This window comes from Arachis stenosperma, chromosome 6 (assembly GCF_014773155.1).
Source record: "Arachis stenosperma cultivar V10309 chromosome 6, arast.V10309.gnm1.PFL2, whole genome shotgun sequence".
Taxonomy (NCBI): Eukaryota; Viridiplantae; Streptophyta; class Magnoliopsida; order Fabales; family Fabaceae; genus Arachis; species Arachis stenosperma.
In genome coordinates, this window is record NC_080382.1 from 38,625,573 (window position 1) to 38,630,592 (window position 5,020).

Genomic DNA, 5,020 nt, shown 5'->3' on the forward strand with positions numbered 1-5,020 from the left:
GTTCAGCATCTCCTAAGTCTGTAACCACTTTTTCCTTTTCAATAATTGCTGCTTTGTCCAGTTGTTTGAGTATAAAATCGTACTCCTCCTTGATGATTTCTTTTTTATGACAACTCCCTTCAACTACTCCTTCATCTGCAAAGGTCTCTTCTACCTTCACCTTTAGTGCCTCTTCTAGCTCCTTATGAAGTATGGATTCGCAAAGATGATCCCTTCTCTCTTGTTCCATGTCAATAGCATCATTGGGATCATGTTGCTCTTGGATTGATGGATGTGGGTGCTCTTCCATGGATGGTGGTGATGGGATGGAGAGATCATTCTGTGGTTGAAAAGGAAGTGCACTAGAGTTTGAGGGTTGAATACTGGAGGTAGAGGGTTGGTCCATAAAGGATATGAGATTTTGGAGTTTAGAGGTGAGACCAATGAGAGAGGTAAGTGTGCTCTCCATGGAGGGTTAGGGTGGATAGGAGGGTTCATTTTTTTGGAAAACAGGTTCATAATACGGAGGTGGTTCTTCTTGATAAGGATATGGAGATGGTGAATATTGAGGTGGTGGTTTTGGGTATGGTTCATATGGTGGTTGGTGTGGTGGATAAGGATTAGGGTCATATGGAGGTGAATGATGGAAAGGGGCTTGTGCGTACGGTGGTCCAAAGTCATATTGAGGAGGGGGTTCATAGGCATATGGTGGTGGTTGTTGATAATCAAAAGAGTGCTCACCATAGCCATTGCCTTGATATGCATCACAGAATGGTTGTTGATAGTCCATTGGAGGTGGTTGTTGCCATGAGGGTTGATCAAATCCTTGTAGCTCCTTCCATCTTTTATTGTTCCATCCTTGATGGCTATTTTCATTATAGTTTCCATTCCTAACAACAACATTAGAACCAAACTTAAAGCTAGAGGGGTGAGAATTCATAGTAGTTAAAGAAATAAAAACTAATAGAAATTAATCAAAATAAACTCCTAAAACTAGAAACACTGACAAAAATATAAGATAAAAATTTGAAAAAGGTTTAAATTTTGAAGAGGTTTGGTTTTTAAAATTTTTAAATTTAAATTTTGAAATTTGAAATTTGAATTTTGGAATTTAAATATTGAAATTTGAAACTTGATTTTGAAATAAGATAAGATAAGATTTTGAAAAAGATATGATTTTTGAAAAAGATTTGAATTTTGAAATTTAAAACTAAGATAAGATAAGATAAAAAATTTTAAAATAAAAATCTGAAATTTTATTTTATTTATTTTTTTTTATGAAATTTTGGAAAAATTCAATTAAAATAAAGAGAAAAGATATTTTTTAATTTAATGAGGAAAAAGAAAAACAATAAAATGACACCAAACTTAAAATTTTTATATCAAAGCAAAGAAAACAAACAAGAAAAATATTTACAATAACCAATAATACGGCACATGTTTACAATTCCCCGGCAACGGTGCCATTTTGACGAATAAGATTCTTGCGTGGTCTAGAATTTTCACAAGATAAATCCTCGTTGCAAGTATAGCTTCTAGACCTACAAGAATTCCTTTCGTACAAACGTTGGTTGTCACAAGTAACAAACCCAATAGAATTTATAAACCGAAGTATTCAAACCTCGGGTCGTCTTCTCAAGGAATTGTAGGGAATTATGATTTATTATTGGTTATGGAAAACAATATTTTTGGGTTTTTGAAAGGTTGAACAAGGTCGTCTTCCCAATAGGACCTTTTACTTTTGTATTTTCATCTTTCAATCTTAGAATCTTTTGATCATGTTTTTATGATTGAACCCTCTTTGGGAGGCTGGCCATTCGGCCATGCCTAGACCTTGTTCTTATGTATTTTCAACGGTGGAGTTTCTACACACCATAGATTAAGGTGTGGAGCTCTGCTGTACCTCGAGTATTAATGCAATTACTATTGTTCTTCTATTCAATTCCGCTTGTTCTTGTTCCAAGATATCACTTGTTCTTCAACTTGATGAATGTGATGATCCGTGACACTCATCATCATTCTCACCTATGAACGTGTGACTGACAACCACCTCCGTTCTACCTTAGATTGGGTGAATATCTCTTGGATTCCTGATACACGACGCATGGTTGATCGCCTGACAACCGAGCGCTCGCCTGACAACCGAGCCAGCCATTCCGTGAGATCAGAGTCTTCGTGGTATAGGCAAGAACTGATGGCGGTATTCAAGAGAATCCGGAAGGTCTAACCTTGTCTGTGGTATTCTGAGTAGGATTCAATGATTGAATGACTGTGACGTGCTTCAAACTCCTGAGGGCGGGGCGTTAGTGACAGACGCAAAAGAATCACTGGATTCTATTCCGGCCTGATTGAGAACCGACAGATGGATAGCCGTGCCGTGACAGGGTGCGTTGAACATTTCCACTGAGAGGATGGGAGGTAGCCATTGACAACGGTGAAACCCTTGCATAAGCTTGCCATGGAAAGGAGTAAGAAGGATTGGATGAAGACAGTAGGAAAGCAGAGAGACGGAAGGGACAAAGCATCTCCATTCGCTTATCTGAAGTTCTCAGCAATGAATTACATAAGTATCTCTATCTTTATCTTTATGTTTTATTCGTATATCACCCATACCCATTTGAGTCTGCCTGACTAAGATTTACAAGGTGACTATAGCTTGCTTCATACCAACAATCTCCGTTGGATCGACCCTTACTCGCGTAAGGTTTATTACTTGGACGACCCAGTGCACTTGCTGGTTAGTTGTGCGGAGTTGTGATAGAGAGTTGAGATTGCAATGAGCGTACCATGTTGATGGCGCCATTGATGATCACAATTTCATGCACCAAGTTTTTGGCGCCGTTGCCGGGGATTGTTTCGAGTATGGACAACTGACGGTTCATCTTATTGCTTAGATTAGGTATTTTTCAGAGATCTTAAGAATGAATTCTAGTGTTTCAAGGTGATGTTCTTATCATCACCAAAGCTGATTGATTCTTATCAATTTAGCTCTTGAATGCAATGTCCTGCTGAAGCTTGGCTAGCCATGTCTAATTTCTTTAGACTAAAGCTTTAGACTAACATTGCATGATTCCTGGAATTCTCATTAAGAATTTTGATACCTTTATTTTCTTTTCCACTTAATTTTCGAAAAAAAAAGCACAAAAAAAAATTAAAAAAATCATAAAAACCAAAAATATTTTATGTTTCTTGTTCAGTCTAGTGTCTCATTTTAAGTTTGGTGTCATGCATGCATTGTTTATTTGACCTTGGTTCTATTTTCAAGTCAATAGTACAGGGAACTGAAGATTCAGAACATGCAGCAGAGGAATTACACAGAAAAAGCTGGGCGTTCAAAACGCCCAGTGAAGAAGGACATACTGGCGTTTAAACGCCAGCCAGGGTGCCTGGTTGGGCGTTTAACGCCCAAAAAGGTAGTACATTGGGCGTTAAACGCCAGAATGTGCACCATTCTGGGCGTTTAACGCCAGGATGGCACAAGAGGGAAGATTCTGTTTTTTAATTCAGATTTTTTTCAAGTTTTCAAAGTTTTTCAAAATCAAATCTTTTTCAAATCATATCTTTTCAATCAAATCTTTTTCAAAATCAATTTCTTTCCTTTTTCAAAGATACTTGCTAACAATTAATGATTTGATTGAACAATTCAAGTATGTTGCCTTTTCTGTTGAGAAAGGTTTAATGTTTGAATCATATCTTTTCTTGTTAGGCAAGTCATTTAATTTTTAAAATCAAATCTTTTTAAAATCGTTTTCAAATCATATCTTTTCAATCATATCTTTTTAAAAACCATAACTTTTCAATCAAATCTTTCTAATCACATCTTGTTCAAAATAGTTTTCAATCATATCTTTTTAAATTCTAATTTCAAAATCTTTTTCAAAAATTACTTGATTTCTTTCCCACTCCTGGTTTTCGAAAATCAATTAAAGTTTTTCAAAATGTTTTCAAAATCTTTCACTTAATTTTCGAAAATTTCTTCCTCTCTTCTCACATCCTTCTATTTATGGAGTATCACTCCTTCTCAATGCACAATTCGAACTCTATCTGATTAAGTTCGAACTCTTCTACCTCTTCCTTCTAATTTTCTTCTTCTCTGACACCTCAAGGAATCTCTATACTGTGACATAGAGGATTCCATATTTTCTTGTTCTCTTCTCTTTCATATGAGCAGGAACAAAGACAAAGGCATTCTTGTTGAAGCTGACCCTGAACCCGAAAGGACCTTGAAGCGAAAGATAAGAGAAGCTAAGGCACAACTCTCTGTAGAGGACCTAACAGAAATCTTCAAAGAAGAAGAAACCATGGCAGCCGAAAACAACAACAATGCCAACAATGCAAGGAAGGTGCTGGGTGACTTTACTGCACCTACTCCCGACTTCTATGGGAGAAGCATCTCTATCCCTACCATTGGAGCAAACAACTTTGAGCTTAAGCCTCAATTAGTTTCTCTAATGCAACAGAATTGCAAGTTCCATGGACTTCCATTGGAAGATCCTCATCAGTTCTTAGCTGAATTCTTGCAAATCTGTGACACTGTCAAGACTAATGGGGTTGACCCTGAGGTCTACAGACTAATGCTATTCCCTTTTGCTGTAAGAGACAGAGCTAGGACATGGTTGGATTCACAACCTAAAGAAAGCCTGAACTCTTGGGAAAAGCTAGTCAATGCCTTCTTGGCAAAGTTCTTTCCACCTCAAAAATTGAGTAAGCTTAGAGTGGAAGTCTAAACCTTCAGACAGAAGGAAGGAGAATCCCTCTATGAAGCTTGGGAAAGATACAAACAATTGATCAGAAAGTGTCCTTCTGACATACTTTCTGAATGGAGCATCATAAGTATTTTCTATGATGGTCTCTCTGAACTATCCAAGATGTCTTTGGATAGCTCTGCTGGAGGATCTCTTCATTTGAAGAAGACGCCTGCAGAAGCTCAAGAGCTAATTGAAATGGTTGCAAATAACCAATTCATGTACACTTCTGAAAGGAATCCTGTGAACAATGGGACAAATCAGAAGAAAGGAGTTCTTGAGATTGATACTCTGAA

The 5,020-nt window shown here is 37.2% G+C and overlaps 1 non-coding gene across 1 annotated transcript; it reads right to left on the bottom strand.

Annotated features, from left to right (window-relative positions):
* Positions 1–4,685: 4,685 nt before the first annotated feature.
* Positions 4,686–4,789, bottom strand: LOC130937926 (small nucleolar RNA R71). Its single transcript, XR_009069117.1, has one exon. It is a non-coding gene; the product is annotated as a small nucleolar RNA R71 (small nucleolar RNA).
* Between the last annotated feature and the right edge of the window lie 231 nt (positions 4,790–5,020).